Source organism: Colletes latitarsis, unplaced genomic scaffold, assembly GCF_051014445.1.
Source record: "Colletes latitarsis isolate SP2378_abdomen unplaced genomic scaffold, iyColLati1 scaffold0023, whole genome shotgun sequence".
Classification (NCBI taxonomy): domain Eukaryota; kingdom Metazoa; phylum Arthropoda; class Insecta; order Hymenoptera; family Colletidae; genus Colletes; species Colletes latitarsis.
In genome coordinates, this window is record NW_027488373.1 from 1,848,852 (window position 1) to 1,859,538 (window position 10,687).

Here is a 10,687-nt window from a genome sequence, read left to right on the forward strand (position 1 = left end):
ACACGGAAGAAACCCAGGATCTGGCCAACAAGTTTGCCAAAAAGGCGAAAGTATAAGCCAGATGCGCGCAAATCTCAGACCTAACCCAGACCTAACCGGTGTTATCCTCTAAAATATTGATCGAAACCAGGTTTTATTGACTGCTTCAGTTTGTTACCACATTACTACGTGATTCAAACACGAAAAAACCCCAGGATCTGGCCAACAAGTATGCGAAGAAGGCAAAGTCATGAGCCAGATGCGGGCATAACCCAGACCTAACCCAGACCTAACCGGTGTTATCCTCTAAAATATTGATCGAAACCAGGTTTTATTGACTGCTTCAGTGTATTACCACATTACTACGTGATTCAAACACGAAAAAAGCCCAGGATCTGGCCAACAAGTATGCGAAGAAGGCAAAATCATGAGCCAGATTCGGGCATAACCCAGACCTAACCCAGACCTAACCGGTGTTATCCTCTAAAATATTGATCGAAACCAGGTTTTATTGACTGCTTCAGTTTGTTACCACATTACTACGTGATTCAAACCCGGAAAAAACCCAGGATCTGGCCAACAAGTTTGCGAAAAGGGCGAAAGTATAAGCCAGATGCGCGCAAATCTCAGACCTAACCCAGACCTAACCGGTGTTATCCTGTAAAATATTGATCGAAACCAGGTTTTATTGACTGCTTCAGTGTATTACCACATTACTACGTGATTCAAACACGAAAAAAACCCAGGATCTTGCCAACAAGCATGCGAAAATGGCAAAAGTGTAAGCCAGATGCGCGCATATCCCAGACCTAACCCAGACCTATGTGTTATCCTCTAATATATTGATCGAAACCAGGTTTAATTGACTGCCTCAGTGTGGTACTACATTACTACGTGATTCAAACACGGAAAAAACCCAGGATCTGGTCAACAAGTTTGCGAAAATGGCGAAAGTGTTAGCCAGATGCGCGCATATCCCAGACCTAACCCAGACCTAACCGGTGTTATCCTCTAAAACATTGATCGAAACCAGGTTTAATTGACTGCTTCAGTGTGTTACCACATTACTACGTGATTCAAACACGAAAAAAACCCAGGATCTGGCCAACAAGTATGCGAAGAAGGCAAAATCATGAGCCAGATGCGGGCATAACCCAGACCTAACCCAGACCTAACCGGTGTTATCCTCTAAAATATTGATCGAAACAAGGTTCAATTGACTGCTTCAGTGTGTTACCACATTACTACGTGATTCAAACACGAAAAAAACCCAGGATCTGGCCAACAAGTATGCGAAGAAGGCAAAATCATGAGCCAGATGCGGGCATAACGCAGACCTAACCCAGACCTAACCGGTGTTATCCTCTAAAATATTGATCGAAACCAGGTGTAATTGACTGCTTCAGTGTGTTACCACATTACTACGTGATTCAAACACGAAAAAAACCCAGGATCTGGCCAACAAGTATGCGAAGAAGGCGAAATCATGAGCCAGATGCGTGCATTTCCCGGACCTAACCCAGATCTAACCGGTGTTATTCTCTGAAATATTGATCGAAACCAGGTTTAATTGACTGCCTCAGTGTGGTACAACATTACTACGTGATTCAAACACGGAAAAAACCCAGGAGCTTGCCAACAAGTTTGCGAAAAAGGCGAAAGTATAAGCCAGATCCGCGCATATCCCAGACCTAACCCAGACCTAACCGGTGTTATCCTCTAAAATATTGATCGAAACCAGGTTTAATTGACTGCTTCAGTGAATTACCACATTACTACGTGATTCAAACACGGAAAAAACCCAGGATCTGGCCAACAAGTATGCGAAGAAGGCAAAGTCATGAGCCAGATGCGGGCATAACCCAGACCTAACCCAGACCTAACCGGTGTTATCCTCTAAAATATTGATCGAAACCAGGTTTTATTGACTGCTTCAGTGTATTACCACATTACTACGTGATTCAAACACGAAAAAAGCCCAGGATCTGGCCAACAAGTATGCGAAGAAGGCAAAATCATGAGCCAGATTCGGGCATAACCCAGACCTAACCCAGACCTAACCGGTGTTATCCTCTAAAATATTGATCGAAACCAGGTTTTATTGACTGCTTCAGTTTGTTACCACATTACTACGTGATTCAAACACGAAAAAACCCCAGGATCTGGCCAACAAGTATGCGAAGAAGGCAAAGTCATGAGCCAGATGCGGGCATAACCCAGACCTAACCCAGACCTAACCGGTGTTATCCTCTAAAATATTGATCGAAACCAGGTTTTATTGACTGCTTCAGTGTATTACCACATTACTACGTGATTCAAACACGAAAAAAGCCCAGGATCTGGCCAACAAGTATGCGAAGAAGGCAAAATCATGAGCCAGATTCGGGCATAACCCAGACCTAACCCAGACCTAACCGGTGTTATCCTCTAAAATATTGATCGAAACCAGGTTTTATTGACTGCTTCAGTTTGTTACCACATTACTACGTGATTCAAACCCGGAAAAAACCCAGGATCTGGCCAACAAGTTTGCGAAAAAGGCGAAAGTATAAGCCAGATGCGCGCAAATCTCAGACCTAACCCAGACCTAACCGGTGTTATCCTGTAAAATATTGATCGAAACCAGGTTTTATTGACTGCTTCAGTGTATTACCACATTACTACGTGATTCAAACACGAAAAAAACCCAGGATCTTGCCAACAAGCATGCGAAAATGGCAAAAGTGTAAGCCAGATGCGCGCATATCCCAGACCTAACCCAGACCTATGTGTTATCCTCTAATATATTGATCGAAACCAGGTTTAATTGACTGCCTCAGTGTGGTACTACATTACTACGTGATTCAAACACGGAAAAAACCCAGGATCTGGCCAACAAGTTTGCGAAAAAGGCGAAATCATAAGCCAGATGCGTGCATTTCCCGGACCTAACCCAGACCTAACCGGTGTTATCCTCTAAAATATTGATCGAAACCAGGTTTAATTGACTGCTTCAGTGAATTACCACATTACTACGTGATTCAAACACGGAAAAAACCCAGGATCTGGCCAACAAGTTTGCGAAAAAGGCGAAATCATGAGCCAGATGCGTGCATTTCCCGGACCAAACCCAGACCTAACCGGTGTTATCTTCTGAAATATTGATCGAAACCAGGTTTAATTGACTGCCTCAGTGTCGTACAACATTACTACGTGTTTCAAACACGGAAAAAACCAAGGATCTGGCCAACAAGTTTGCGAAAATGGCGAAAGTGTTAGCCAGATGCGCGCATATCCCAGACCTAACCCAGACCTAACCGGTGTTATCCTCTAAAACATTGATCGAAACCAGGTTTAATTGACTGCTTCAGTGTGTTACCACATTACTACGTGATTCAAACACGAAAAAAACCCAGGATCTGGCCAACAAGTATGCGAAGAAGGCAAAATCATGAGGCAGATGCGGGCATAACCCAGACCTAACCCAGACCTAACCGGTGTTATCCTCTAAAATATTGATCGAAACCAGGTTTAATTGACTGCTTCAGTGAATTACCACATTACTACGTGATTCAAACACGGAAAAAACCCAGGATCTGGCCAACAAGTTTGCGAAAAAGGCGAAATCATGAGCCAGATGCGCGCATTTCCCGGACCTAACCCGGACCTAACCGGTGTTATCCTGTGAAATATTGATCGAAAGCAGGTTTAAATGACAGCCTCAGTGTGGTACCACATTACTACGTGTTTCAAACACGGAAAAAACCAAGGATCTGGCCAACAAGTTTGCGAAAAAGGCGAAAGTATAAGCCAGATGCGCGCATATCTCAGACCTAACCCAGACCTAACCGGTGTTATCCTCTAAAATATTGATCGAAACCAGGTTTAATTGACTGCCTCAGTGTGGTACAACATTACTACGTGATTCAAACACGGAAAAACCCAGGATCTGGGCAACAAGTTTGCGAAAATGGCGAAAGTGTAAGCCAGATGCGCGTATATCCGAGACCTAACCCAGACCTAACCGGTGTTATCCTCTAAAATATTGATCGAAACCAGGTTTAATTGACTGCTTCAGTGTGTTACCACATTACTACGTGATTCAAACACGAAAAAAACCCAGGATCTGGCCAACAAGTATGCGAAGAAGGCAAAATCATGAGCCAGATGCGGGCATAACCCAGACCTAACCCAGACCTAACCGGTGTTATCCTCTAAAATATTGATCGAAACAAGGTTCAATTGACTACTTCAGTGTGTTACCACATTACTACGTGATACAAACACGAAAAAAACACAGGATCTGGCCAACAAGTATGCGAAGAAGGCTAAATCATGAGCCAGATGCGGGCATAACGCAGACCTAACCCAGACCTAACCGGTGTTATCCTCTAAAATATTGATCGAATCCAGGTGTAATTGACTGCTTCAGTGTGTTACCACATTACTACGTGATTCAAACACGAAAAAAACCCAGGATCTGGCCAACAAGTATGCGAAGAAGGCGAAATCATGAGCCAGATGCGTGCATTTCCCGGACCTAACCCAGACCTAACCGGTGTTATTCTCTGAAATATTGATCGAAACCAGGTTTAGTTGACTGCCTCAGTGTGGTACAACATTACTACGTGATTCAAACACGGAAAAAACCCAGGAGCTTGCCAACAAGTTTGCGAAAAAGGCGAAAGTATAAGCCTGATGCGCGCATATCCCAGACCTAACCCAGACCTAACCGGTGTTATCCTCTAAAATATTGATCGAAACCAGGTTTAATTGACTGCTTCAGTGAATTACCACATTACTACGTGATTCAAACACGAAAAAAACCCAGGATCTGGCCAACAAGTATGCGAATAAGGCAAAATCATGAGCCAGATGCGGGCATAACTCAGACCTAACCCAGACCTAACCGGTGTTATCCTCTAAAATATTGATCGAAACCAGGTTTAATTGACTGCTTCAGTGTGTTACCACATTACTACGTGATTCAAACACGAAAAAAACCCAGGATCCGGCCAACAAGTATGCGAAGAAGACAAAATCATGAGCCAGATGCGTGCATTTCCCGGACCTAACCCAGACCTAACCGCTGTTATCCTCTGAAATATTGATCGAAACCAGGTTTAATTGACTGCCTCAGTGTGGTACAACATTACTACGTGATTCAAACACGAAAAAAACCCAGGATCTGACCAACAAGCTTGCGAAAAAGGCGAAATCATGAGCCAGATGCGTGCATTTCCCGGACCTAACCCAGACCTAACCGGTGTTATCTTCTGAAATATTGATCGAAACCAGGTTTAATTGACTGCCTCAGTGTGGTACAACATTACTACGTGATTCAAACACGAAAAAAACCCAGGATCTGGCCAACAAGTTTGCGAAAATGGCGAAAGTGTAAGCCAGATGCGCGCATATCCCAGACCTAACCCAGACCTAACCGGTGTTATCCTCTAAAATACTGTCCGAATCCAGGTTTAATGGATTGTCTCTGTGTCGTACCACATTACCTCATGATTCAAACACGAAAAAAACCCAGGATCTGGCCAACAAGTATGCGAATAAGGCAAAATCATGAGCCAGATGCGGGCATAACTCAGACCTAACCCAGACCTAACCGGTGTTATCCTCTAAAATATTGATCGAAACCAGGTTTAATTGACTGCTTCAGTGTGTTACCACATTACTACGTGATTCAAACACGAAAAAAAACCAGGATCTGGCCAACAGGTATGCGAAGAAGGCAAAATCACGAGCCAGATCCGGGCATAACCCAGACCTAACCCAGACCTAACCGGTGTTATCCTCCAAAATATGGATCGAAACCAGGGTTAATTGACTGCTTCATTGTGTTACCACATTACTACGTGATTCAAACACGGAAAAAACCCAGGAGCTTGCCAACAAGTTTGCGAAAAAGGCGAAAGTATAAGCCAGATGCGCGCATATCCCAGACCTAACCCAGACCTAACCGGTGTTATCCTCTAAAATATTGATCGAAACCAGGTTTGATTGACTGCTTCAGTGTGTTACCACATTACTACGTGATTCAATCACGAAAAAAACCCTGGATCTAGCCAACAAGTTTGCGTAAAAGGCGAAAGTATATGCCAGATGCGCGCATATCCCAGACCTAACCCAGACCTAACCGGTGTTATCCTCTAAAATATTGATCGAAACCAGGTTTAATTGACTGCATCAGTGTGTTACCACATTACTACGTGATTCAAACACGAAAAAAACCCAGGATCTGGCCAACAGGTATGCGAAGAAGGCAAAATCATGAGCCAGATCCGGGCATAACCCAGACCTAACCCAGACCTAACCGGTGTTATCCTCTAAAATATTGATCGAAACCAGGTTTGATTGACTGCTTCAGTGTGTTACCACATTACTACGTGATTCAAACACGAAAAAAACCCAGGATCTGGCCAACAAGTATGCGAAGAAGGCAAAATCATGAGGCAGATGCGGGCATATCCCGGACCTAACCCATACCCAACCGGTGTTATCCTCTGAAATATTGTTCGAAACCAGGTTTAATTGACTGCCTCAGTGTGGTACCACATTACTACGTGATTCAAACACGGAAAAAACCCAGGATCTGGGCAACAAGTTTGCGAAAATGGCGAAAGTGTAAGCCAGATGCGCGCATATCCCAGACCTAACCCAGACCTAACCGGTGTTATCCTCTAAAATATTGATCGAAACCAGGTTTAATTGACTGCTTCAGTGTGTTACCACATTACTACGGGATTCAAACACGAAAAAAACCCAGGATCTGGCCAACAAGTATGCGAAGAAGGCAAAATCATGAGCCAGATGCGGGCATAACCCAGACCTAACCCAGACCTAACCGGTGTTATCCTCTAAAATATTGATCGAAACCAGGTTCAATTGACTGCTTCAGTGTGTTACGACATTACTACGTGATTCAAACACGAAAAAAACCCAGGATCTGGCCAACAAGTTTGCGAAAATGGCGAAAGTGTAAGCCAGATGCGCGCATATCCCAGACCTAACCCAGACCTAACCGGTGTTATCCTCTAAAATATTGATCGAAACCAGGTTTAATTGACTGCCTCAGTGTGGTACCACATTACTACGTGATTTAAACACAGAAAAAACCGAGGATCTGGTCAACAAGTTTGCGAAAAAGGCGAAATCATAAGCCAGATGCGTGCATTTCCCGGACCTAACCCAGACCTAACCGGTGTTATCCTCTAAAATATTGATCGAACCAGGTTTAATTGACTGCTTCAGTGTATTACCACATTACTACGTGTTTCAAACACGGAAAAAACCCAGGAGCTTGCCAACAAGTTTGCGAAAAAGGCGAAAGTATAAGCCAGATGCGCGCATATCCCAGACCTAACCCAGACCTAACCGGTGTTATCCTCTAAAATATTGATCGAAACCAGGTTTAATCGACTGCTTCAGTGTATTACCACATTACTACGTGATTCAAACACGGAAAAAACACAGGATCTGGTCAACAAGTTTGCGAAGAAGGCAAAATCATGAGGCAGATGCGGGCATAACCCAGACCTAACCCAGACCTAACCGGTGCTATCCTCTAAAATATTGATCGAAACCAGGTTTGATTGACTGCCTCAGTGTGGTACAACATTACTACGTGATTCAAACACGGAAAAAACCCAGGATCTGGCTAACAAGTTTGCGAAAATGGCGAAATTGTAAGCCAGACGCGCGCATATCCCAGACCTAACCCAGACCTAACCGGTGTTATCCTCTAAAATATTGATCGAAACCCGGTTTAATTGACTACCTCGGTGTGGTACCACATTACTACGTGATTCAAACTCGAAAAAAACCTAGGATCTGGCCAACAAGTATGCGAAGAAGGCAAAATCATGAGCCAGATGCGGGCGTATCCCGGACCTAACCCAGACCTAACCGGTGTTATCCTCTGAAATATTGTTCGAAACCAGGTTTAATTGACTGCCTCAGTGTGGTACCACATTACTACGTGATTCAAACACGGAAAAAACCCCGGATCTGGCCAACAAGTTGCGATAAAGGCGAAAGTATATGCCAGATGCGCGCATATCCCAGACCTAACCCAGACCTAACCGGTGTTATCCTCCAAAATATGGATCGAAACCAGGGTTAATTGACTGCTTCATTGTGTTACCACATTACTACGTGATTCAAACACGAAAAAAACCCAGGATCTGGCCAACAAGTATGCGAAGAAGGCAAAATCATGAGCCAGATGCGGGCATAACCCAGACCTAACCCAGACCTAACCGGTGTTATCCTCTAAAATATTGATCGACACCAGGTTTAATTGACTGCTTCAGTGTGTTACCACATTACTACGTGATTCAAACACGAAAAAAACCCAGGATCTGGCCAACAAGTATGCGAAGAAGGCAAAATCATGAGCCAGATGCGGGCATAACCCAAACCTAACCCAGACCTAACCGGTGTTATCCTCTAAAATATTGATCGAAACCAGGTTTAATTGACTGCTTCAGTGAATTACCACATTACTACGTGATTCAAACACGGAAAATCCAGGATCTGGCCAACATGTTTGCGAAAAATGCGAAATCATGAGCCAGATGCGTGCATTTCCCGGACCTAACCCAGACCTAACCGCTGTTATCCTCTGAAATATTGATCGAAACCAGGTTTAATTGACTGCCTCAGTGTGGTACAACATTACTGCGTGATTCAAACACGAAAAAAACCCAGGATCTGGCCAACAAGTTTGCGAAAAAGGCGAAATCATAAGCCAGATGCGCGCATATCCCAGACCTAACCCAGACCTAACCGGTGTTATCCTCTAAAATATTGATCGAAACAGGTTTAATTGACTGCCTCAGTGTGGTACCACATTACTACGTGATTTAAACACAGAAAAAACCCAGGATCTGGTCAACAAGTTTGCGAAAAAGGCGAAATCATAAGCCAGATGCGTGCATTTCCCGGACCTAACCCAGACCTAACCGGTGTTATCCTCTAAAATATTGATCGAAACCAGGTTTAATTGACTGCTTCAGTGTATTACCACATTACTACGTGTTACAAACACGGAAAAAACCCAGGAGCTTGCCAACAAGTTTGCGAAAAAGGCGAAAGTATAAGCCAGATGCGCGCATATCCCAGTCCTAACCCAGACCTAACCGGTGTTATCCTCTAAAATATTGATCGAAACCATGTTTAATTGACTGCTTCCGCGTGTTACCACATTACAACGTGATTCAATCACGAAAAAAACCCAGGATCTGGCCAACAAGTATGCGAAGAAGGCAAAATCATGAGGCAGATGCGGGCATAACCCAGGCCTAACCCAGACCTAACCGGTGTTATCCCCTAAAATATTGATCGAAACCAGGGTTAATTGACTGCTTCATTGTGTTACCACATTACTACGTGATTCAAACACGAAAAAAACCCAGGATCTGGCCAACAAGTATGCGAAAAAGGCGAAATCATGAGCCAGATGCGTGCATTTCCCGGACCTAACCCAGACCTAACCGGTGTTTTCCTCTGAAATATTGATCGAAACCAGGTTTAATTGACTGCCTCAGTGTGGTACAACATTACTACGTGATTCAAACACGGAAGAAACCCAGGATCTGGCCAACAAGTTTGCGAAAAAGGCGAAGGTATAAGCCAGATGCGCGCATATCCCAGACCTAACCCAGACCTATCCGGTGTTATCCTGTAAAATATTGATCGAAACCAGGTTTAATTGACTGCTTCAGTGTGTTACCACATTACTACGTGATTCAAACGCGAAAAAAACCCAGGATCTGGCCAACAAGTATGCGAAGAAGGCAAAATCATGAGGCAGATGCGGGCATAACCCAGACCTAACCCAGACCTAACCGGTGTTATCCTCTAAAATATTGATCGAAACCAGGTTTAATTGACTGCTACAGTGTATTACCACATTACTACGTGATTCAAACACGGAAAAAACCCAGGATCTGGCCAACAAGTTTGCGAAAAAGGCGAAAGTATAAGCCAGATGCGCGCATATCCCAGACCTAACCGGTGTTATCCTCTAAAATACTGTCCCAATCCAGGTTTAATGGACTGTTTCTGTGTCGTACTACATTACCACGTGATTCAAACCCGAAAAAAACCCAGGATCTAGCCAACAAGTTTGCGAAAAAGGCGAAAGTATAAGCCAGATGCGGGCATAACCCAGACCTAACCCAGACCTAACCGGTGCTATCCTCTAAAATATTGATCGAAACCAGGTTTGATTGACTGCCTCAGTTTGGTACAACATTACTACGTGATTCAAACACGGAAAAAACCCAGGATCTGGCTAACAAGTTTGCGAAAATGGCGAAATTGTAAGCCAGACGCGCGCATATCCCAGACCTAACCCAGACCTAACCGGTGTTATCCTCTAAAATATTGATCGAAACCAGGTTTAATTGACTGCTACAGTGTATTACCACATTACTACGTGATTCAAACACGGAAAAAACCCAGGATCTGGCCAACAAGTTTGCGAAAAAGGCGAAAGTATAAGCCAGATGCGCGCATATCCCAGACCTAACCGGTGTTATCCTCTAAAATACTGTCCCAATCCAGGTTTAATGGACTGTTTCTGTGTCGTACCACATTACCACGTGATTCAAACCCGAAAAAAACCCAGGATCTAGCCAACAAGTTTGCGAAAAAGGCGAAAGTATAAGCCAGATGCGGGCATAACCCAGACCTAACCCAGACCTAACCGGTG